The sequence below is a fragment of the Lissotriton helveticus genome, chromosome 3_1 (genome assembly GCF_964261635.1).
Source record: "Lissotriton helveticus chromosome 3_1, aLisHel1.1, whole genome shotgun sequence".
Taxonomy (NCBI): Eukaryota; Metazoa; Chordata; class Amphibia; order Caudata; family Salamandridae; genus Lissotriton; species Lissotriton helveticus.
Genome location: NC_136061.1, coordinates 1,352,451,216 through 1,352,477,033, shown reverse-complemented (window position 1 = coordinate 1,352,477,033; position 25,818 = coordinate 1,352,451,216).

Genomic DNA, 25,818 nt, shown 5'->3' with positions numbered 1-25,818 from the left:
ACCCTGCAGGAGCAAACGTATGCTAAAAATATTCGTAGAATGAGATTTTCAGTGAAGAGCAGCCAGGCACATTTTAGCAAGTTTTACTTGTAAGTGGGGTTGGAAACGCTTTTCAGGCTCAGTACTGGGCTCAAAACATGCAGCCCTGATGTCTCTCATGATAGCAGGTGGTTAAGTAGAAATTCGCTGCTCGGCTGATCCAGCAGGAGCAAACATATGCGAAAAATGCACGTAGAATGAGCTTTTCAGTGAAGAGCAGCCAGGCACATTTTAGCAAGTTTTACTTGTACGTGGGGTTGGAAATGCTTTTCAGGCTCAATACTGGGCTCAAAACATGCAGCCCTGATGTCTCTCATGATAGCAGGTGGTTAAGTAGAAATTCGCTGCTCGGCTGACCCAGCAGGAACAAACGTATGCCAAAAATGTACGTAGAATGAGATTTTCAGTGAATAGCAGCCAGGCACATTTTAGCAAGTTTTACTTGTAAGTGGGGATGGAAATGCTTTTTAGGCTCAGTACTGGGCTCAAAAGATGCAGCCCTGATGTCTCTCGTGATAGCAGGTGGTTAAGTAGAAATTCGCTGCTCGGCTGACCCAGCAGGAACAAACGTATGCCAGAAATGTACGTAGAATGAGATTTTCAGTGAATAGCAGACAGGCACATTTTAGCAAGTTTTACTTGTAAGTGGGGATGGAAACGCTTTTTAGGCTCAGTACTGGGCTCAAAAGATGCAGCTCTGATGTCTCTCATGATAGCAGGTGGTTAAGAAGAAATTCGCTGCTCGGCTGACCCTGCAGGAGCAAAGGTATGCTAAAAATGTTCGTAGAATGAGATTTTCAGTGAAGAGCAGCCAGGCACATTTTAGCAAGTTTTACTTGTAAGTGGGGTTGGAAACGCTTTTCAGGCTCAGTACTGGGCTCAAAACATGCAGCCCTGATGTCATTCATGATAGCAGGTGGTTAAGTAGAAATTCGCTGCTCGGCTGACCCTGCAGGAGCAAACGTATGCTAAAAATATTCGTAGAATGAGATTTTCAGTGAAGAGCAGCCTGGCACATTTTAGAAAGTTTTACTTGTAAGGGGGGTTGGAAACGCTTATCCATACTCAATACTGGGCTCAAAAGATGCAGCCCTGATGTCTCTCATGATAGCAGGTGGTTAAGTAGAAATTCGCTGCTCGGCTGACCCTGCAGGAGCAAACGTATGCTAAAAATGTTCGTAGAATGAGATTTTCAGTGAAGAGCAGCCAGGCACATTTTAGCAAGTTTTACTTGTAAGTGGGGTTGGAAACGCTTTCAGGCTCAATACTGGGCTCAAAACATGCAGCGCTGATGTCTCTCATGATAGCAGGTGGTTAAGTAGAAATTCGCTGCTCGGCTGACCCAGCAGGAACAAACGTATGCCAAAAATGTACGTAGAATGAGATTTTCAGTGAATAGCAGCCAGGCACATTTTAGTAAGTTTTACTTGTAAGTGGGGTTGGAAACGCTTTTCAGGCTCAATACTGGGCCCAAAAGATGCAGCCCTGATGTCTCTCATGATAGCAGGTGGTTAAGTAGAAATTCGCTGCTCGGCTGACCCTGCAGGAGCAAACGTATGCTAAAAATGTTCGTAGAATGAGATTTTCAGTGAAGAGCAGCCAGGCACATTTTAGCAAGTTTTACTTGTAAGTGGGGTTGGAAACGCTTTTCAGGCTCAGTACTGGGCTCAAAGATGCAGCCCTGATGTCTCTCATGATAGCAGGTGCTTAAGTGGAAATTCGCTGCTCGGCTGAACCAGCAGGAGCAAACGTATGCGAAAAATGTTCGTAGAATGAGTTTTTCAGTGAAGAGCAGCCAGGCACATTTTAGCAAGTTTTACTTGTAAGTGGGGTTGGAAACCCATACTCAATACTGGGCTCAAAAGATGCAGCCCTGATGTCTCTCATGATAGCAGGTGTTTAAGTAGAAATTCGCTGCTCGGCTGATCCAGCAGGAGCAAACATATGCGAAAAATGCACGTAGAATGAGCTTTTCAGTGAAGAGCAGCCAGGCACATTTTAGCAAGTTTTACTTGTAAGTGGGGTTGGAAATGCTTTTCAGGCTCAATACTGGGCTCAAAACATGCAGCCCTGATGTCTCTCATGATAGCAGGTGGTTAAGTAGAAATTCGCTGCTCGGCTGACCCAGCAGGAACAAACGTATGCCAAAAATGTACGTAGAATGAGATTTTCAGTGAATAGCAGCCAGGCACATTTTAGCAAGTTTTACTTGTAAGTGGGGATGGAAACGCTTTTTAGGCTCAGTACTGGGCTCAAAAGATGCAGCCCTGATGTCTCTCATGATAGCAGGTGGTTAAGTAGAAATTCGCTGCTCGGCTGACCCAGCAGGAACAAACGTATGCCAAAAATGTACGTAGAATGAGATTTTCAGTGAATAGCAGACAGGCACATTTTAGCAAGTTTTACTTGTAAGTGGGGATGGAAACGCTTTTTAGGCTCAGTACTGGGCTCAAAAGATGCAGCTCTGATGTCTCTCATGATAGCAGGTGGTTAAGAAGAAATTCGCTGCTCGGCTGACCCTGCAGGAGCAAACGTATGCTAAAAATGTTCGTAGAATGAGATTTTCAGTGAAGAGCAGCCTGGCACATTTTAGCAAGTTTTACTTGTAAGGGGGGTTGGAAACGCTTATCCATACTCAATACTGGGCTCAAAAGATGCAGCCCTGATGTCTCTCATGATAGCAGGTGGTTAAGTAGAAATTCGCTGCTCGGCTGATCCAGCAGGAGCAAACATATGTGAAAAATCTACGTAGAACGAGCTTTTCAGTGAAGAGCAGCCAGGCACATTTTAGCAAGTTTTACTTGTAAGTGGGGTTGGAAACGCTTTTCAGGCTCAATACTGGGCTCAAAACATGCAGCCCTGATGTCTCTCATGATAGCAGGTGGTTAAGTAGAAATTCGCTGCTTGGCTGACCCAGCAGGAACAAACGTATGCCAAAAATGTACGTAGAATGAGATTTTCAGTGAAGAGCAGCCAGGCACATTTTAGCAAGTTTTACTTGTAAGTGGGGTTGGAAACGCTTTTCAGGCTCAATACTGGGCTGAAAACATGCAGCCCTGATGTCTCTCATGATAGCAGGTGGTTATGTAGAAATTCGCTGCTCGGCTGACCCTGCAGGAGCAAACGTATGCTAAAAATGTTCGTAGAATGAGATTTTCAGTGAAGAGCAGCCAGGCACATTTTAGCAAGTTTTACTTGTAAGTGGGGTTGGAAACGCTTTTCAGGCTCATTACTGAGCTCAAAACATGCAGCCCTGATGTCTCTCATGATAGCAGGTGGTTAAGTAGAAATTCGCTGCTCGGCTGACCCTGCAGGAGCAAACATATGCCAAAAATGTACGTAGAATGAGATTTTCAGTGAATAGCAGCCAGGCACATTTTAGCAAGTTTTACTTGTAAGTGGGGTTGGAAACGCTTTTCAGGCTCAATACTGGGCTCAAAAGATGCAGCCCTGATGTCTCTCATGATAGCAGGTGCTTAAGTAGAAATTCGCTGCTCGGCTGACCCTGCAGGAGCAAACGTATGCTAAAAATGTTCGTAGAATGAGATTTTCAGTGAAGAGCAGCCAGGCACATTTTAGCAAGTTTTACTTGTAAGTGGGGTTGGAAACGCTTTTCAGGCTCAATACTGGGCTCAAAACATGCAGTCCTGATGTCTCTCATGATAGGAGGGGGTTAAGTAGAAATTCGCTGCTCGGTTGACCCTGCAGGAGCAAACGTATGCTAAAAATGTTCGTAGAATGAGATTTTCAGTGAAGAGCAGCCTGGCACATTTTAATAATAATAGGGGGTCTTGTAAAGCGCATGGTGACGCACAACGGCGTATCCCCGCGCTCCGATACGAGCGTGGTAAGAGGCGGTACTGAGGGGAGGCCGTTATTTCACATATAGGAGTGTTTTTAGCTTTGCTCTAAATATCGACTCTGTAGGTTCCAAACGCAGCGCAACCGGAAGTTTATTCCAGCTGGATGCGGCAAGATACCTGAAGGACCTGCCGCCCATCCTAGCTTTGGTCACTTTGGGAATGGTAAGGCGCCCTGATCCAGAGGATCTGAGTGCGCGTGTCGGCTCGTAATGAGTCAGGAGACCCTGAAGTGGAAGGGGTGCCCTGCCGTTGATAATCCGATGACAGGTGCAGAGGGCCTTGAATTCCACCCTGCTTCTGACCGGGAGCCAGTGTAAGGCCTGGAGAGCGGCTTTGGAGGCTGATCTTCTCGGCAGTTTGAGCACCAGCCGGGCAGCGGCATTTTGCAAAACCTGTAGACGGCTCAGGTTTTTCTCAAGGGTACCCAAATAGAGCAGGTTGCCGTAGTCCATTTTGGACGTGACTAAAGCGTGCACTAGTGTCCTGCGGGCTTCGGTGGGAAGGAGCTCCAATACCTTCCTGATGGTCTTAAGGATCCCGAAACAGGTGCCAACCACCCTGTTTACCTGGGGACCAAAGGTCAGATCGCAATCGAACCAAATACCTAAATTCCTCGTCTCCCGGCAGGGAGTAGGAGCTGGTCCCAAGCAAGGCGGCCACCACGCTGACGTCCACGCCGCCCGATCACCCCCTACCACCAGCACCTCAGTCTTGTCGCCGTTGAGTTTAAGGCAGTTGGCAGACATCCAGGCAGCAAGTTCTTGCATGCATGCTCTGAAGATGTCTGCCGCAAGACCGGGTGCGCGCGATAGGGAGATGACTAGCTGCGTGTCGTCAGCGTAGGACACCATGCGCAGGCCGTGTCTCTCAACTATGGAGGCGACCGGGGCAACATAAAGGTTAAAAAGCGTCGGGCTTAGGGACGAGCCCTGAGGTACCCCCTGGTCCAGTGCCACTCTCCTGGAGTAGCAGTCGCCCTGCCTGACTTGAAAACCTCGGCCCGACAGAAACGACTGAATCCATTTTAGCGCTGCGTTGCCTACCCCTGCTATGTTCAGACACTGTAGCAGGATGGAATGTGCTACAGTGTCGAACGCAGCGCTGAGATCCAGCAGGATCAGAGCCATGGTGTGGCCCTCGTCGGCCCCCTGTCTGATGGATTCAGATGCCATAAGGAGCGCCGACTCAGTCGAATGTCGAGGTCTGAATCCAAATTGGGTGGGGTGGAGGAGATTTGTCTCTTCCACAAACTGCATTAGCTGCAAATTTGCCACCTTCTCCGCCACTTTCGAAAAGTAGGGTAGGAGGGATATGGGTCGTAGATTTTCCAGCTTTTCGAAGCTGATGTTGGGCTTTTTACGGAGGGGGAGCACAACTGCCTGTTTCCACTCACGAGGCAGGGTGCTGGACCTGAAGGAGATGTCCAACAAGTGCCTGATATATGGTTCTAGTGTCGTCAGGCTGTCGCCCAGCCGTTTAGGAGACGCTGGGCGGGGAGCCTGACTTCACTGACCTGCATATTTTGATCAGGTCTTCTGCTGACGGGGTAGAAAAATTGAGCAGCAAGTTTTGTCCGTTCACCTCCCTATCAGGGGCTACGAACTCTCCTCCGACCATTGGTTGGGCGGGAAAGGCGGAGTAAATTTTGGACACTTTGTCGGCGAAATACTCGGCAATGCGATTACAGGTGGCCGCAGAGCAGTCCTCTGGCCCCGCTGATGAGTTGGGGACAGCCAGAGACTTGTATACACTAAACAGTTCTTTCGCTGAGTTCTCGGCATCCATTATTCTACTGGTATAGTGGGCGGTTTTAATTCTCCTGATCAAATTGTGGTATACTCGTCTGTTGATGAGATATCTCTCTCTCGCCTGACTATCATAGGCTTCCCTCCACTGCCTTTCCGCTCGCTTGCACTCCCTCTTGGCACCACGCAGCTCCTCATTGAACCATGGTGCCGATCTCTGTTTACGCCCGCCCTCCTTAGAATGACCCAGTGGGGCGGTGCGGTCCAATGCAGCCGTGATGCGGTCGTTGAGCAATTTATTTGCCGAATCCGCATCGTCGCCTCCAGGGGGGCCCTCAGCAGTGAGAGCTTCATGGAATTTCGGCAGGGAGAACCTAGCCCATTTGCGTCTAGGATAATTGAGAGGAGTGGAATCGGTCACCTTTTGCTTGGGGAGGTGGATTTCAAAAGGTACCAGAAAATGATCAGTCCACGGGAGAGGCACTGGGGGCGCCACACTTACTTCCTCCCAGTTTGCGAATACTGGATCGAGTAGGTGGCCATGTTGGTGTGTAGGGAGTTGGCTTTTTAACTCTAATTGAAGTGATTGAAGATCCTGCAAGAACTCCCTCGCTCCTATGTCTGATAGATCTTCGAGATGCATGTTAAGATCTCCAAGTAGCAGAAACTTGTCTCTCCGCAGCGCTATCTCCGTGACACATTCTATGAGAGTGCCCTTAAACCTTGCCAGAGGGCCCGGCGGGCGATAAACTAAGTAACCTTTCACAGTGGTACCCCCATTAATTTTTATTGTGAACACCCCCACTTCACCTGCCGCCAGATGGACTGATTCCAGTTGACAGGCCAGGTGATGTTTAAATGCAAGCGCTATGCCTCCTCCTCTGCCCTCAGATCTATCCAATCTAACCATTCGATAATCTTCCGGCAGTGCTTGAATGATTTCCGGGTCGGAGTGCGCATCCAGCCATGTTTCTGTAAGGAACAGTAGGTCCAATTGTCTATCCATGAGTAAGTCATGGATGTCGAGCTTATGGCAGCGCAGCGATCTCACATTAAGTAGGCCGCATGACAGGGAGGGGTTGTTCCCGATGTCTGAAATAGTAGTGCAGAACTGATAATGGCAGTGCTTGCAGTCTATGTCCACCCCTGTGTGCAAGATGTGAAGTCCAGGTCTGCATTTTGCGGAGGACAGATTTAGGAGCTCGTCGCTACTCCATATGATCCGATTCACAGGACCAGGGGTTGAGGCCCTGGGCCGTGTCCGGACGCGGACGGGCGCAGACGGGCTTGGCTTTGGCCCCTTACAAGTTTTACTTGTAAGGGGGGTTGGGAAACGCTTTTCCATACTCAATACAGGGCTCAAAAGATGCAGCCCTGATGTCTCTCATGATAGCAGGTGGTTAAGTAGAAATTCGCTGCTCGGCTGAACCAGCAGGATCAAACGTATGCTAAAAATGTTCGTAGAATGAGATTTTCAGTGAAGAGCAGCCAGGCACATTTTAGCAAGTTTTACTTGTAAGTGGGGTTGGAAACGCTTTTCAGGCTCAATACTGGGCTCAAAAGATGCAGCCCTGATGTCTCTCATGATAGCAGGTGGTTAAGTAGAAATTCGCTGCTCGGCCGACCCTGCAGGAGCAAACGTATGCTAAAAATGTTCGTAGAATGAGATTTTCAGTGAAGAGCAGCCAGGCACATTTTAGCAAGTTTTACTTGTAAGTGGGGTTGGAAACGCTTTTCAGGCTCAATACTGGGCTCAAAAGATGCAGCCCTGATGTCTCTCATGATAGCAGGTGGTTAAGTAGAAATTCGCTGCTCGGCTGATCCTGCAGGAGCAAACGTATGCTAAAAATGTTCGTAGAATGAGATTTTCAGTGAAGAGCAGCCAGGCACATTTTAGCAAGTTTTACTTGTAAGTGGGGTTGGAAACGCTTTTCAGGCTCAATACTGGGCTCAAAAGATGCAGCCTGATGTCTCTCATGATAGCAGGTGGTTAAGTAGAAATTCGCTGCTCGGCTGACCCTGCAGGAGCAAACGTATGCTAAAAATGTTCGTAGAATGAGATTTTCAGTGAAGAGCAGCCAGGCACATTTTAGCAAGTTTTACTTGTAAGTGGGGTTGGAAACGCTTTCAGGCTCAATACTGGGCTCAAAACATGCAGCGCTGATGTCTCTCATGATAGCAGGTGGTTAAGTAGAAATTCGCTGCTCGGCTGACCCAGCAGGAACAAACGTATGCCAAAAATGTACGTAGAATGAGATTTTCAGTGAATAGCAGCCAGGCACATTTTAGCAAGTTTTACTTGTAAGTGGGGTTGGAAACGCTTTTCAGGCTCAATACTGGGCCCAAAAGATGCAGCCCTGATGTCTCTCATGATAGCAGGTGGTTAAGTAGAAATTCGCTGCTCGGCTGACCCTGCAGGAGCAAACGTATGCTAAAAATGTTCGTAGAATGAGATTTTCAGTGAAGAGCAGCCAGGCACATTTTAGCAAGTTTTACTTGTAAGTGGGGTTGGAAACGCTTTTCAGGCTCAGTACTGGGCTCAAAGATGCAGCCCTGATGTCTCTCATGATAGCAGGTGCTTAAGTGGAAATTCGCTGCTCGGCTGAACCAGCAGGAGCAAACGTATGCGAAAAATGTTCGTAGAATGAGTTTTTCAGTGAAGAGCAGCCAGGCACATTTTAGCAAGTTTTACTTGTAATTGGGGTTGGAAACCCATACTCAATACTGGGCTCAAAAGATGCAGCCCTGATGTCTCTCATGATAGCAGGTGGTTAAGTAGAAATTCGCTGCTCGGCTGATCCAGCAGGAGCAAACATATGCGAAAAATGCACGTAGAATGAGCTTTTCAGTGAAGAGCAGCCAGGCACATTTTAGCAAGTTTTACTTGTAAGTGGGGTTGGAAATGCTTTTCAGGCTCAATACTGGGCTCAAAACATGCAGCCCTGATGTCTCTCATGATAGCAGGTGGTTAAGTAGAAATTCGCTGCTCGGCTGACCCTGCAGGAGCAAAGGTATGCTAAAAATGTTCGTAGAATGAGATTTTCAGTGAAGAGCAGCCAGGCACATTTTAGCAAGTTTTACTTGTAAGTGGGGTTGGAAACGCTTTTCAGGCTCAGTACTGGGCTCAAAACATGCAGCCCTGATGTCTTTCATGATAGCAGGTGGTTAAGTAGAAATTCGCTGCTCGGCTGACCCTGCAGGAGCAAACGTATGCTAAAAATGTTCGTAGAATGAGATTTTCAGTGAAGAGCAGCCAGGCACATTTTAGCAAGTTTTACTTGTAAGTGGGGTTGGAAACGCTTTTCAGGCTCAGTACTGGGCTCAAAACATGCAGCCCTGATGTCTCTCATGATAGCAGGTGGTTAAGTAGAAATTCGCTGCTCGGCTGACCCAGCAGGAACAAACGTATGCCAAAAATTTACGTAGAATGAGATTTTCAGTGATAGCAGCCAGGCACATTTTAGCAAGTTTTACTTGTAAGTGGGGATGGAAACGCTTTTTAGGCTCAATACTGAGCTCAAAACATGCAGCCCTGATGTCTCTCATGTAGCAGGTGGTTAAGTAGAAATTCGCTGCTCGGCTGACCCTGCAGGAGCAAACGTATGCTAAAAATGTTCGTAGAATGAGATTTTCAGTGAATAGCAGCCAGGCACATTTTAGCAAGTTTTACTTGTAAGTGGGGTTGGAAACGCTTTTCAGGCTCAATACTGGGCCCAAAAGATGCAGCCCTGATGTCTCTCATGATAGCAGGTGGTTAAGTAGAAATTCGCTGCTCGGCTGACCCTGCAGGAGCAAACGTATGCTAAAAATGTTCGTAGAATGAGATTTTCAGTGAAGAGCAGCTAGGCACATTTTAGCAAGTTTTACTTGTAAGTGGGGTTGGAAACGCTTTTCAGGCTCAGTACTGGGCTCAAAGATGCAGCCCTGATGTCTCTCATGTAGCAGGTGGTTAAGTAGAAATTCGCTGCTCGGCTGACCCTGCAGGAGCAAACGTATGCTAAAAATGTTCGTAGAATGAGATTTTCAGTGAATAGCAGCCAGGCACATTTTAGCAAGTTTTACTTGTAAGTGGGGTTGGAAACGCTTTTCAGGCTCAATACTGGGCCCAAAAGATGCAGCCCTGATGTCTCTCATGATAGCAGGTGGTTAAGTAGAAATTCGCTGCTCGGCTGACCCTGCAGGAGCAAACGTATGCTAAAAATGTTCGTAGAATGAGATTTTCAGTGAAGAGCAGCCAGGCACATTTTAGCAAGTTTTACTTGTAAGTGGGGTTGGAAACGCTTTTCAGGCTCAGTACTGGGCTCAAAGATGCAGCCCTGATGTCTCTCATGATAGCAGGTGGTTAAGTGGAAATTCGCTGCTCGGCTGAACCAACAGGAGCAAACGTATGCGAAAAATGTTCGTAGAATGAGTTTTTCAGTGAAGAGCAGCCAGGCACATTTTAGCAAGTTTTACTTGTAAGTGGGGTTGGAAACGCTTTTCAGGCTCAATACTGGGCTCAAAAGATGCAGCCCTGATGTCTCTCATGATAGCAGGTGGTTAAGTAGAAATTCGCTGCTCGGCTGATCCTGCAGGAGCAAACGTATGCTAAAAATGTTCGTAGAATGAGATTTTCAGTGAAGAGCAGCCAGGCACATTTTAGCAAGTTTTACTTGTAAGTGGGGTTGGAAACGCTTTTCAGGCTCAATACTGGGCCCAAAAGATGCAGCCCTGATGTCTCTCATGATAGCAGGTGGTTAAGTAGAAATTCGCTGCTCGGCTGATCCTGCAGGAGCAAACGTATGCTAAAAATGTTCGTAGAATGAGATTTTCAGTGAAGAGCAGCCAGGCACATTTTAGCAAGTTTTACTTGTAAGTGGGGTTGGAAACGCTTTTCAGGCTCAATACTGGGCTCAAAAGATGCAGCCTGATGTCTCTCATGATAGCAGGTGGTTAAGTAGAAATTCGCTGCTCGGCTGACCCTGCAGGAGCAAACGTATGCTAAAAATGTTCGTAGAATGAGATTTTCAGTGAAGAGCAGCCAGGCACATTTTAGCAAGTTTTACTTGTAAGTGGGGTTGGAAACGCTTTCAGGCTCAATACTGGGCTCAAAACATGCAGCGCTGATGTCTCTCATGATAGCAGGTGGTTAAGTAGAAATTCGCTGCTCGGCTGACCCAGCAGGAACAAACGTATGCCAAAAATGTACGTAGAATGAGATTTTCAGTGAATAGCAGCCAGGCACATTTTAGCAAGTTTTACTTGTAAGTGGGGTTGGAAACGCTTTTCAGGCTCAATACTGGGCCCAAAAGATGCAGCCCTGATGTCTCTCATGATAGCAGGTGGTTAAGTAGAAATTCGCTGCTCGGCTGACCCTGCAGGAGCAAACGTATGCTAAAAATGTTCGTAGAATGAGATTTTCAGTGAAGAGCAGCCAGGCACATTTTAGCAAGTTTTACTTGTAAGTGGGGTTGGAAACGCTTTTCAGGCTCAGTACTGGGCTCAAAGATGCAGCCCTGATGTCTCTCATGATAGCAGGTGCTTAAGTGGAAATTCGCTGCTCGGCTGAACCAGCAGGAGCAAACGTATGCGAAAAATGTTCGTAGAATGAGTTTTTCAGTGAAGAGCAGCCAGGCACATTTTAGCAAGTTTTACTTGTAATTGGGGTTGGAAACCCATACTCAATACTGGGCTCAAAAGATGCAGCCCTGATGTCTCTCATGATAGCAGGTGGTTAAGTAGAAATTCGCTGCTCGGCTGATCCAGCAGGAGCAAACATATGCGAAAAATGCACGTAGAATGAGCTTTTCAGTGAAGAGCAGCCAGGCACATTTTAGCAAGTTTTACTTGTAAGTGGGGTTGGAAATGCTTTTCAGGCTCAATACTGGGCTCAAAACATGCAGCCCTGATGTCTCTCATGATAGCAGGTGGTTAAGTAGAAATTCGCTGCTCGGCTGACCCTGCAGGAGCAAAGGTATGCTAAAAATGTTCGTAGAATGAGATTTTCAGTGAAGAGCAGCCAGGCACATTTTAGCAAGTTTTACTTGTAAGTGGGGTTGGAAACGCTTTTCAGGCTCAGTACTGGGCTCAAAACATGCAGCCCTGATGTCTTTCATGATAGCAGGTGGTTAAGTAGAAATTCGCTGCTCGGCTGACCCTGCAGGAGCAAACGTATGCTAAAAATGTTCGTAGAATGAGATTTTCAGTGAAGAGCAGCCAGGCACATTTTAGCAAGTTTTACTTGTAAGTGGGGTTGGAAACGCTTTTCAGGCTCAGTACTGGGCTCAAAACATGCAGCCCTGATGTCTCTCATGATAGCAGGTGGTTAAGTAGAAATTCGCTGCTCGGCTGACCCAGCAGGAACAAACGTATGCCAAAAATTTACGTAGAATGAGATTTTCAGTGATAGCAGCCAGGCACATTTTAGCAAGTTTTACTTGTAAGTGGGGATGGAAACGCTTTTTAGGCTCAATACTGAGCTCAAAACATGCAGCCCTGATGTCTCTCATGTAGCAGGTGGTTAAGTAGAAATTCGCTGCTCGGCTGACCCTGCAGGAGCAAACGTATGCTAAAAATGTTCGTAGAATGAGATTTTCAGTGAATAGCAGCCAGGCACATTTTAGCAAGTTTTACTTGTAAGTGGGGTTGGAAACGCTTTTCAGGCTCAATACTGGGCCCAAAAGATGCAGCCCTGATGTCTCTCATGATAGCAGGTGGTTAAGTAGAAATTCGCTGCTCGGCTGACCCTGCAGGAGCAAACGTATGCTAAAAATGTTCGTAGAATGAGATTTTCAGTGAAGAGCAGCTAGGCACATTTTAGCAAGTTTTACTTGTAAGTGGGGTTGGAAACGCTTTTCAGGCTCAGTACTGGGCTCAAAGATGCAGCCCTGATGTCTCTCATGTAGCAGGTGGTTAAGTAGAAATTCGCTGCTCGGCTGACCCTGCAGGAGCAAACGTATGCTAAAAATGTTCGTAGAATGAGATTTTCAGTGAATAGCAGCCAGGCACATTTTAGCAAGTTTTACTTGTAAGTGGGGTTGGAAACGCTTTTCAGGCTCAATACTGGGCCCAAAAGATGCAGCCCTGATGTCTCTCATGATAGCAGGTGGTTAAGTAGAAATTCGCTGCTCGGCTGACCCTGCAGGAGCAAACGTATGCTAAAAATGTTCGTAGAATGAGATTTTCAGTGAAGAGCAGCCAGGCACATTTTAGCAAGTTTTACTTGTAAGTGGGGTTGGAAACGCTTTTCAGGCTCAGTACTGGGCTCAAAGATGCAGCCCTGATGTCTCTCATGATAGCAGGTGGTTAAGTGGAAATTCGCTGCTCGGCTGAACCAACAGGAGCAAACGTATGCGAAAAATGTTCGTAGAATGAGTTTTTCAGTGAAGAGCAGCCAGGCACATTTTAGCAAGTTTTACTTGTAAGTGGGGTTGGAAACCCATACTCAATACTGGGCTCAAAAGATGCAGCCCTGATGTCTCTCATGATAGCAGGTGGTTAAGTAGAAATTCGCTGCTCGGCTGATCCAGCAGGAGCAAACATATGCGAAAAATGCATGTAGAATGAGCTTTTCAGTGAAGAGCAGCCAGGCACATTTTAGCAAGTTTTACTTGTAAGTGGGGTTGGAAATGCTTTTCAGGCTCAATACTGGGCTCAAAACATGCAGCCCTGATGTCTCTCATGATAGCAGGTGGTTAAGTAGAAATTCGCTGCTCGGCTGACCCAGCAGGAACAAACGTATGCCAAAAATGTACGTAGAATGAGATTTTCAGTGAATAGCAGCCAGGCACATTTTAGCAAGTTTTACTTGTAAGTGGGGATGGAAACGCTTTTTAGGCTCAGTACTGGGCTCAAAAGATGCAGCCCTGATGTCTCTCATGATAGCAGGTGGTTAAGTAGAAATTCGCTGCTCGGCTGACCCAGCAGGAACAAACGTATGCCAGAAATGTACGTAGAATGAGATTTTCAGTGAATAGCAGACAGGCACATTTTAGCAAGTTTTACTTGTAAGTGGGGATGGAAACGCTTTTTAGGCTCAGTACTGGGCTCAAAAGATGCAGCTCTGATGTCTCTCATGATAGCAGGTGGTTAAGAAGAAATTCGCTGCTCGGCTGACCCTGCAGGAGCAAACGTATGCTAAAAATGTTCGTAGAATGAGATTTTCAGTGAAGTGCAGCCTGGCACATTTTAGCAAGTTTTACTTGTAAGGGGGGTTGGAAACGCTTATCCATACTCAATACTGGGCTCAAAAGATGCAGCCCTGATGTCTCTCATGATAGCAGGTGGTTAAGTAGAAATTCGCTGCTCGGCTGACCCTGCAGGAGCAAACGTATGCTAAAAATGTTCGTAGAATGAGATTTTCAGTGAAGAGCAGCCAGGCACATTTTAGCAAGTTTTACTTGTAAGTGGGGTTGGAAACGCTTTCAGGCTCAATACTGGGCTCAAAACATGCAGCGCTGATGTCTCTCATGATAGCAGGTGGTTAAGTAGAAATTCGCTGCTCGGCTGACCCAGCAGGAACAAACGTATGCCAAAAATGTACGTAGAATGAGATTTTCAGTGAATAGCAGCCAGGCACATTTTAGCAAGTTTTACTTGTAAGTGGGGTTGGAAACGCTTTTCAGGCTCAATACTGGGCCCAAAAGATGCAGCCCTGATGTCTCTCATGATAGCAGATGGTTAAGTAGAAATTCGCTGCTCGGCTGACCCTGCAGGAGCAAACGTATGCTAAAAATGTTCGTAGAATGAGATTTTCAGTGAAGAGCAGCCAGGCACATTTTAGCAAGTTTTACTTGTAAGTGGGGTTGGAAACGCTTTTCAGGCTCAGTACTGGGCTCAAAGATGCAGCCCTGATGTCTCTCATGATAGCAGGTGGTTAAGTGGAAATTCGCTGCTCGGCTGAACCAGCAGGAGCAAACGTATGCTAAAATGTTCGTATAATGAGATTTTCAGTGAATAGCAGCCAGGCACATTTTAGCAAGTTTTACTTGTAAGTGGGGTTGGAAACGCTTTTCAGGCTCAATACTGGGCCCAAAAGATGCAGCCCTGATGTCTCTCATGATAGCAGGTGGTTAAGTAGAAATTCGCTGCTCGGCTGACCCTGCAGGAGCAAACGTATGCTAAAAATGTTCGTAGAATGAGATTTTCAGTGAAGAGCAGCCAGGCACATTTTAGCAAGTTTTACTTGTAAGTGGGGTTGGAAACGCTTTTCAGGCTCAGTACTGGGCTCAAAGATGCAGCCCTGATGTCTCTCATGATAGCAGGTGGTTAAGTGGAAATTCGCTGCTCGGCTGAACCAACAGGAGCAAACGTATGCGAAAAATGTTCGTAGAATGAGTTTTTCAGTGAAGAGCAGCCAGGCACATTTTAGCAAGTTTTACTTGTAAGTGGGGTTGGAAACCCATACTCAATACTGGGCTCAAAAGATGCAGCCCTGATGTCTCTCATGATAGCAGGTGGTTAAGTAGAAATTCGCTGCTCGGCTGATCCAGCAGGAGCAAACATATGCGAAAAATGCATGTAGAATGAGCTTTTCAGTGAAGAGCAGCCAGGCACATTTTAGCAAGTTTTACTTGTAAGTGGGGATGGAAACGCTTTTTAGGCTCAATACTGAGCTCAAAACATGCAGCCCTGATGTCTCTCATGTAGCAGGTGGTTAAGTAGAAATTCGCTGCTCGGCTGACCCTGCAGGAGCAAACGTATGCTAAAAATGTTCGTAGAATGAGATTTTCAGTGAATAGCAGCCAGGCACATTTTAGCAAGTTTTACTTGTAAGTGGGGTTGGAAACGCTTTTCAGGCTCAATACTGGGCCCAAAAGATGCAGCCCTGATGTCTCTCATGATAGCAGGTGGTTAAGTAGAAATTCGCTGCTCGGCTGACCCTGCAGGAGCAAACGTATGCTAAAAATGTTCGTAGAATGAGATTTTCAGTGAAGAGCAGCTAGGCACATTTTAGCAAGTTTTACTTGTAAGTGGGGTTGGAAACGCTTTTCAGGCTCAGTACTGGGCTCAAAGATGCAGCCCTGATGTCTCTCATGTAGCAGGTGGTTAAGTAGAAATTCGCTGCTCGGCTGACCCTGCAGGAGCAAACGTATGCTAAAAATGTTCGTAGAATGAGATTTTCAGTGAATAGCAGCCAGGCACATTTTAGCAAGTTTTACTTGTAAGTGGGGTTGGAAACGCTTTTCAGGCTCAATACTGGGCCCAAAAGATGCAGCCCTGATGTCTCTCATGATAGCAGGTGGTTAAGTAGAAATTCGCTGCTCGGCTGACCCTGCAGGAGCAAACGTATGCTAAAAATGTTCGTAGAATGAGATTTTCAGTGAAGAGCAGCCAGGCACATTTTAGCAAGTTTTACTTGTAAGTGGGGTTGGAAACGCTTTTCAGGCTCAGTACTGGGCTCAAAGATGCAGCCCTGATGTCTCTCATGATAGCAGGTGGTTAAGTGGAAATTCGCTGCTCGGCTGAACCAACAGGAGCAAACGTATGCGAAAAATGTTCGTAGAATGAGTTTTTCAGTGAAGAGCAGCCAGGCACATTTTAGCAAGTTTTACTTGTAAGTGGGGTTGGAAACCCATACTCAATACTGGGCTCAAAAGATGCAGCCCTGATGTCTCTCATGATAGCAGGTGGTTAAGTAGAAATTCGCTGCTCGGCTGATCCAGCAGGAGCAAACATATGCGAAAAATGCATGTAGAATGAGCTTTTCAGTGAAGAGCAGCCAGGCACATTTTAGCAAGTTTTACTTGTAAGTGGGGTTGGAAATGCTTTTCAGGCTCAATACTGGGCTCAAAACATGCAGCCCTGATGTCTCTCATGATAGCAGGTGGTTAAGTAGAAATTCGCTGCTCGGCTGACCCAGCAGGAACAAACGTATGCCAAAAATGTACGTAGAATGAGATTTTCAGTGAATAGCAGCCAGGCACATTTTAGCAAGTTTTACTTGTAAGTGGGGATGGAAACGCTTTTTAGGCTCAGTACTGGGCTCAAAAGATGCAGCCCTGATGTCTCTCATGATAGCAGGTGGTTAAGTAGAAATTCGCTGCTCGGCTGACCCAGCAGGAACAAACGTATGCCAGAAATGTACGTAGAATGAGATTTTCAGTGAATAGCAGACAGGCACATTTTAGCAAGTTTTACTTGTAAGTGGGGATGGAAACGCTTTTTAGGCTCAGTACTGGGCTCAAAAGATGCAGCTCTGATGTCTCTCATGATAGCAGGTGGTTAAGAAGAAATTCGCTGCTCGGCTGACCCTGCAGGAGCAAACGTATGCTAAAAATGTTCGTAGAATGAGATTTTCAGTGAAGTGCAGCCTGGCACATTTTAGCAAGTTTTACTTGTAAGGGGGGTTGGAAACGCTTATCCATACTCAATACTGGGCTCAAAAGATGCAGCCCTGATGTCTCTCATGATAGCAGGTGGTTAAGTAGAAATTCGCTGCTCGGCTGACCCTGCAGGAGCAAACGTATGCTAAAAATGTTCGTAGAATGAGATTTTCAGTGAAGAGCAGCCAGGCACATTTTAGCAAGTTTTACTTGTAAGTGGGGTTGGAAACGCTTTCAGGCTCAATACTGGGCTCAAAACATGCAGCGCTGATGTCTCTCATGATAGCAGGTGGTTAAGTAGAAATTCGCTGCTCGGCTGACCCAGCAGGAACAAACGTATGCCAAAAATGTACGTAGAATGAGATTTTCAGTGAATAGCAGCCAGGCACATTTTAGCAAGTTTTACTTGTAAGTGGGGTTGGAAACGCTTTTCAGGCTCAATACTGGGCCCAAAAGATGCAGCCCTGATGTCTCTCATGATAGCAGATGGTTAAGTAGAAATTCGCTGCTCGGCTGACCCTGCAGGAGCAAACGTATGCTAAAAATGTTCGTAGAATGAGATTTTCAGTGAAGAGCAGCCAGGCACATTTTAGCAAGTTTTACTTGTAAGTGGGGTTGGAAACGCTTTTCAGGCTCAGTACTGGGCTCAAAGATGCAGCCCTGATGTCTCTCATGATAGCAGGTGGTTAAGTGGAAATTCGCTGCTCGGCTGAACCAGCAGGAGCAAACGTATGCTAAAATGTTCGTATAATGAGATTTTCAGTGAATAGCAGCCAGGCACATTTTAGCAAGTTTTACTTGTAAGTGGGGTTGGAAACGCTTTTCAGGCTCAATACTGGGCCCAAAAGATGCAGCCCTGATGTCTCTCATGATAGCAGGTGGTTAAGTAGAAATTCGCTGCTCGGCTGACCCTGCAGGAGCAAACGTATGCTAAAAATGTTCGTAGAATGAGATTTTCAGTGAAGAGCAGCCAGGCACATTTTAGCAAGTTTTACTTGTAAGTGGGGTTGGAAACGCTTTTCAGGCTCAGTACTGGGCTCAAAGATGCAGCCCTGATGTCTCTCATGATAGCAGGTGGTTAAGTGGAAATTCGCTGCTCGGCTGAACCAACAGGAGCAAACGTATGCGAAAAATGTTCGTAGAATGAGTTTTTCAGTGAAGAGCAGCCAGGCACATTTTAGCAAGTTTTACTTGTAAGTGGGGTTGGAAACCCATACTCAATACTGGGCTCAAAAGATGCAGCCCTGATGTCTCTCATGATAGCAGGTGGTTAAGTAGAAATTCGCTGCTCGGCTGATCCAGCAGGAGCAAACATATGCGAAAAATGCATGTAGAATGAGCTTTTCAGTGAAGAGCAGCCAGGCACATTTTAGCAAGTTTTACTTGTAAGTGGGGTTGGAAATGCTTTTCAGGCTCAATACTGGGCTCAAAACATGCAGCCCTGATGTCTCTCATGATAGAAGGTGGTTAAGTAGAAATTCGCTGCTCGGCTGACCCAGCAGGAACAAACGTATGCCAAAAATGCACGTAGAATGAGATTTTCAGTGAATAGCAGCCAGGCACATTTTAGCAAGTTTTACTTGTAAGTGGGGATGGAAACGCTTTTTAGGCTCAGTACTGGGCTCAAAAGATGCAGCCCTGATGTCTCTCATGATAGCAGGTGGTTAAGTAGAAATTCGCTGCTCGGCTGACCCAGCAGGAACAAACGTATGCCAGAAATGTACGTAGAATGAGATTTTCAGTGAATAGCAGACAGGCACATTTTAGCAAGTTTTACTTGTAAGTGGGGATGGAAACGCTTTTTAGGCTCAGTACTGGGCTCAAAACATGCAGCCCTGATGTCTCTCATGATAGCAGGTGGTTATGTAGAAATTCGCTGCTCGGCTGACCCTGCAGGAGCAAACGTATGCTAAAAATGTTCGTAGAATGAGATTTTCAGTGAAGAGCAGCCAGGCACATTTTAGCAAGTTTTACTTGTAAGTGGGGTTGGAAACGCTTTCAGGCTCAATACTGGGCTCAAAACATGCAGCGCTGATGTCTCTCATGATAGCAGGTGGTTAAGTAGAAATTCGCTGCTCGGCTGACCCAGCAGGAACAAACGTATGCCAAAAATGTACGTAGAATGAGATTTTCAGTGAATAGCAGCCAGGCACATTTTAGCAAGTTTTACTTGTAAGTGGGGTTGGAAACGCTTTTCAGGCTCAATACTGGGCCCAAAAGATGCAGCCCTGATGTCTCTCATGATAGCAGGTGGTTAAGTAGAAATTCGCTGCTCGGCTGACCCTGCAGGAGCAAACGTATGCTAAAAATGTTCGTAGAATGAGATTTTCAGTGAAGAGCAGCCAGGCACATTTTAGCAAGTTTTACTTGTAAGTGGGGTTGGAAACGCTTTTCAGGCTCAGTACTGGGCTCAAAGATGCAGCCCTGATGTCTCTCATGATAGCAGGTGGTTAAGTGGAAATTCGCTGCTCGGCTGAACCAGCAGGAGCAAACGTATGCGAAAAATGTTCGTAGAATGAGCTTTTCAGTGAAGAGCAGCCAGGCACATTTTAGCAAGTTTTACTTGTAAGTGGGGTTGGAAACGCTTTTCAGGCTCAATACTGGGCTCAAAACATGCAGTCCTGATGTCTCTCATGATAGGAGGTGGTTAAGTAGAAATTCGCTGCTCGGTTGACCCTGCAGGAGCAAACGTATGCTAAAAATGTTCGTAGAATGAGATTTTCAGTGAAGAGCAGCCTGGCACATTTTAGCAAGTTTTACTTGTAAGGGGGGTTGGGAAACGCTTTTCCATACTCAATACAGGGCTCAAAAGATGCAGCCCTGATGTCTCTCATGATAGCAGGTGGTTAAGTAGAAATTCGCTGCTCGGCTGAACCAGCAGGATCAAACGTATGCTAAAAATGTTCGTAGAATGAGATTTTCAGTGAAGAGCAGCCAGGCACATTTTAGCAAGTTTTACTTGTAAGTGGGGTTGGAAACGCTTTTCAGGCTCAATACTGGGCTCAAAAGATGCAGCCTTGATGTCTCTCATGATAGCAGGTGGTTAAGTAGAAATTCACTGCTCGGCTGACCCTGCAGGAGCAAACGTATGCTAAAAATGTTCGTAGAATGAGATTTTCAGTGAAGAGCAGCCAGGCACATTTTAGCAAGTTTTACTTGTAAGTGGGGTTGGAAACGCTTTTCAGGCTCAATACTGGGCTCAAAAGATGCAGCCCTGATGTCTCTCATGATAGCAGGTGGTTAAGTAGAAATTCGCTGCTCGGCTGACCCTGCAGGAGCAAACGTATGCTAAAAATGTTCGTAGAATGAGATTTTCAGTGAAGAGCAGCCAGGCACATTTTAGCAAGTTTTACTTGTAAGTGGGGTTGGAAACGCTTTTCAGGCTCAGTACTGGGCTCAAAACATGCAGCCCTGATGTCTCTCATGATAGCAGGTGGTTAAGTAGAAATTCGCTGCTCGGCTGACCCTGCAGGAGCAAACGTATGCTAAAAATGTTCGTAGACTGAGATTTTCAGTGAAGAGCAGCCAGGCACATTTTAGCAAGTTTTACTTGTAAGTGGGGTTGGAAACGCTTTTCAGGCTCAATACTGGGCTCAAAAGATGCAGCCCTGATGTCTCTCATGATAGCAGGTGGTTAAGTAGAAATTCGCTGCTCGGCTGATCCTGCAGGTGCAAACATATGCGAAAAATGTACGTAGAATGAGATTTTCAGTGAAAAGCAGCCAGGCGCATTTTAGCAAGTTTTACTTGTAAGTGGGGATGGAAACGCTTTTTAGGCTCAGTACTGGGTTCAAAAGATGCAGCTCTGATGTCTCTCATGATAGCAGGTGGTTAAGTAGAAATTCGCTGCTCGGCTGACCCTGCAGGAACAAACGTATACTAAAAATGTTCGTAGAATGAGATTTTCAGTGAAGAGCAGCCTGGCACATTTTAGCAAGTTTTACTTGTAAGGGGGGTTGGAAACGCTTATCCATACTCAATACTGGGCTCAAAAGATGCAGCCCTGATGTCTCTCATGATAGCAGGTGGTTAAGTAGAAATTCGCTGCTCGGCTGATCCAGCAGGAGCAAACATATGCGAAAAATGTACGTAGAATGAGATTTTCAGTGAATAGCAGCCAGGCACATTTTAGCAAGTTTTACTTGTAAGTGGGGTTGGAAACGCTTTTCAGGCTCAATACTGGGCTCAAAAGATGCAGCCCTGATGTCTCTCATGATAGCAGGTTGTTAAGTAGAAATTCGCTGCTCGGCTGACCCTGCAGGAGCAAACGTATGCTAAAAATGTTCATAGAATGAGATTTTCAGTGAAGAGCAGCCAGGCACATTTTAGCAAGTTTTACTTGTAAGTGGGGTTGGAAACGCTTTTCAGGCTCAATACTGGTCTCAAAAGATGCAGCCCTGATGTCTCTCATGATAGCAGGTGGTTAAGTAGAAATTCGCTGCTCGGCTGATCCAGCAGGAGCAAACGTATGCGAAAAATGTACGTAGAATGAGCTTTTCAGTGAAGAGCAGCCAGGCACATTTTAGCAAGTTTTACTTGTAAGTGGGGTTGGAAACGCTTTTCAGGCTCAATACTGGGCTCAAAAGATGCAGCCCTGATGTCTCTCATGATAGCAGGTGGTTAAGTAGAAATTTGCTGCTCGGCAGATCCAGCAGGAGCAAACGTATGCGAAAAATGTACGTAGAATGAGCTTTTCAGTGAAGAGCAGCCAGGCACATTTTAGCAAGTTTTACTTGTAAGAGGGGTTGGAAACGCTTTTCAGGCTCAATACTGGGCTCAAAACATGCAGTCCTGATGTCTCTCATGATAGGAGGTGGTTAAGTAGAAATTCGCTGCTCGGCTGACCCTGCAGGATCAAACGTATGCTAAAAATGTTCGTAGAATGAGATTTTCAGTGAAGAGCAGCCTGGCACATTTTAGCAAGTTTTACTTGTAAGGGGGGTTGGAAACGCCTTTCTATACTCAATACTGGGCTCAAAAGATGCAGCCCTGATGTCTCTCATGATAGCAGGTGGTTAAGTAGAAATTCGCTGCTCGGCTGATCCAGCAGGAACAAACGTATGCCAAAAATGTACGTAGAATGAGATTTTCAGTGAATAGCAGCCAGGCACATTTTAGCAAGTTTTACTTGTAAGTGGGGTTGGAAACGCTTTTCAGGCTCAATACTGGGCTCAAAAGATGCAGCCCTGATGTCTCTCATGATAGCAGGTGGTTAAGTAGAAATTCGCTGCTCGGCTGACCCTGCAGGAGCAAACGTATGCTAAAAATGTTCGTAGAATGAGATTTTCAGTGAAGAGCAGCCAGGCACATTTTAGCAAGTTTTACTTGTAAGTGGGGTTGGAAACGCTTTTCAGGCTCAATACTGGGCTCAAAAGATGCAGCCCTGATGTCTCTCATGATAGCAGGTGGTTAAGTAGAAATTCGCTGCTCGGCTGATCCAGCAGGAACAAACGTATGCCAAAAATGTACGTAGAATGAGATTTTCAGTGAATTGCAGCCAGGCACATTTTAGCAAGTTTTACTTGTAAGTGGGGATGGAAACGCTTTTTAGGCTCAGTACTGGGCTCAAAAGATGCAGCCCTGATGTCTCTCATGATAGCAGGTGGTTAAGTAGAAATTCGCTGCTCGGCTGACCCAGCAGGAACAAACGTATGCCAGAAATGTACGTAGAATGAGATTTTCAGTGAATAGCAGACAGGCACATTTTAGCAAGTTTTACTTGTAAGTGGGGATGGAAACACTTTTTAGGCTCAGTACTGGGCTCAAAACATGCAGCCCTGATGTCTCTCATGATAGCAGGTGGTTATGTAGAAATTCGCTGCTCGGCTGACCCTGCAGGAGCAAACGTATGCTAAAAATGTTCGTAGAATGAGATTTTCAGTGAAGAGCAGCCAGGCACATTTTAGCAAGTTTTACTTGTAAGTGGGGTTGGAAACGCTTTCAGGCTCAATACTGGGCTCAAAACATGCAGCGCTGATGTCTCTCATGATAGCAGGTGGTTAAGTAGAAATTCGCTGCTCGGCTGACCCAGCAGGAACAAACGTATGCCAAAAATGTACGTAGAATGAGATTTTCAGTGAATAGCAGCCAGGCACATTTTAGCAAGTTTTACTTGTAAGTGGGGTTGGAAACGCTTTTCAGGCTCAATACTGGGCCCAAAAGATGCAGCCCTGATGTCTCTCATGATAGCAGGTGGTTAAGTAGAAATTCGCTGCTCGGCTGACCCTGCAGGAGCAAACGTATGCTAAAAATGTTCGTAGAATGAGATTTTCAGTGAAGAGCAGCCAGGCACATTTTAGCAAGTTTTACTTGTAAGTGGGGTTGGAAACACTTTTCAGGCTCAGTACTGGGCTCAAAGATGCAGCCCTGATGTCTCTCATGATAGCAGGTGGTTAAGTGGAAATTCGCTGCTCGGCTGAACCAGCAGGAGCAAACGTATGCGAAAAATGTTCGTAGAATGAGCTTTTCAGTGAAGAGCAGCCAGGCACATTTTAGCAAGTTTTACTTGTAAGTGGGGTTGGAAACGCTTTTCAGGCTCAATACTGGGCTCAAAACATGCAGTCCTGATGTCTCTCATGATAGGAGGTGGTTAAGTAGAAATTCGCTGCTCGGTTGACCCTGCAGGAGCAAACGTATGCTAAAAATGTTCGTAGAATGAGATTTTCAGTGAAGAGCAGCCAGGCACATTTTAGCAAGTTTTACTTGTAAGTGGGGTTGGAAACGCTTTTCAGGCTCAATACTGGGCTCAAAAGATGCAGCCCTGATGTCTCTCATGATAGCAGGTGGTTAAGTAGAAATTCGCTGCTCGGCTGATCCAGCAGGAACAAACGTATGCCAAAAATGTACGTAGAATGAGATTTTCAGTGAATTGCAGCCAGGCACATTTTAGCAAGTTTTACTTGTAAGTGGGGATGGAAACGCTTTTTAGGCTCAGTACTGGGCTCAAAAGATGCAGCCCTGATGTCTCTCATGATAGCAGGTGGTTAAGTAGAAATTCGCTGCTCGGCTGACCCAGCAGGAACAAACGTATGCCAGAAATGTACGTAGAATGAGATTTTCAGTGAATAGCAGACAGGCACATTTTAGCAAGTTTTACTTGTAAGTGGGGATGGAAACACTTTTTAGGCTCAGTACTGGGCTCAAAACATGCAGCCCTGATGTCTCTCATGATAGCAGGTGGTTATGTAGAAATTCGCTGCTCGGCTGACCCTGCAGGAGCAAACGTATGCTAAAAATGTTCGTAGAATGAGATTTTCAGTGAAGAGCAGCCAGGCACATTTTAGCAAGTTTTACTTGTAAGTGGGGTTGGAAACGCTTTCAGGCTCAATACTGGGCTCAAAACATGCAGCGCTGATGTCTCTCATGATAGCAGGTGGTTAAGTAGAAATTCGCTGCTCGGCTGACCCAGCAGGAACAAACGTATGCCAAAAATGTACGTAGAATGAGATTTTCAGTGAATAGCAGCCAGGCACATTTTAGCAAGTTTTACTTGTAAGTGGGGTTGGAAACGCTTTTCAGGCTCAATACTGGGCCCAAAAGATGCAGCCCTGATGTCTCTCATGATAGCAGGTGGTTAAGTAGAAATTCGCTGCTCGGCTGACCCTGCAGGAGCAAACGTATGCTAAAAATGTTCGTAGAATGAGATTTTCAGTGAAGAGCAGCCAGGCACATTTTAGCAAGTTTTACTTGTAAGTGGGGTTGGAAACACTTTTCAGGCTCAGTACTGGGCTCAAAGATGCAGCCCTGATGTCTCTCATGATAGCAGGTGGTTAAGTGGAAATTCGCTGCTCGGCTGAACCAGCAGGAGCAAACGTATGCGAAAAATGTTCGTAGAATGAGCTTTTCAGTGAAGAGCAGCCAGGCACATTTTAGCAAGTTTTACTTGTAAGGGGGGTTGGAAACGCTTATCCATACTCAATACTGGGCTCAAAAGATGCAGCCCTGATGTCTCTCATGATAGCAGGTGGTTAAGTAGAAATTCGCTGCTCGGCTGATCCAGCAGGAGCAAACATATGCGAAAAATGTACGTAGAATGAGATTTTCAGTGAATAGCAGCCAGGCACATTTTAGCAAGTTTTACTTGTAAGTGGGGTTGGAAACGCTTTTCAGGCTCAATACTGGGCTCAAAAGATGCAGCCCTGATGTCTCTCATGATAGCAGGTTGTTAAGTAGAAATTCGCTGCTCGGCTGACCCTGCAGGAGCAAACGTATGCTAAAAATGTTCATAGAATGAGATTTTCAGTGAAGAGCAGCCAGGCACATTTTAGCAAGTTTTACTTGTAAGTGGGGTTGGAAACGCTTTTCAGGCTCAATACTGGTCTCAAAAGATGCAGCCCTGATGTCTCTCATGATAGCAGGTGGTTAAGTAGAAATTCGCTGCTCGGCTGATCCAGCAGGAGCAAACGTATGCGAAAAATGTACGTAGAATGAGCTTTTCAGTGAAGAGCAGCCAGGCACATTTTAGCAAGTTTTACTTGTAAGTGGGGTTGGAAACGCTTTTCAGGCTCAATACTGGGCTCAAAAGATGCAGCCCTGATGTCTCTCATGATAGCAGGTGGTTAAGTAGAAATTTGCTGCTCGGCAGATCCAGCAGGAGCAAACGTATGCGAAAAATGTACGTAGAATGAGCTTGTCAGTGAAGAGCAGCCAGGCACATTTTAGCAAGTTTTACTTGTAAGAGGGGTTGGAAACGCTTTTCAGGCTCAATACTGGGCTCAAAACATGCAGTCCTGATGTCTCTCATGATAGGAGGTGGTTAAGTAGAAATTCGCTGCTCGGCTGACCCTGCAGGAGCAAACGTATGCGAAAAATGTACGTAGAATGAGCTTTTCAGTGAAGAGCAGCCAGGCACATTTTAGCAAGTTTTAC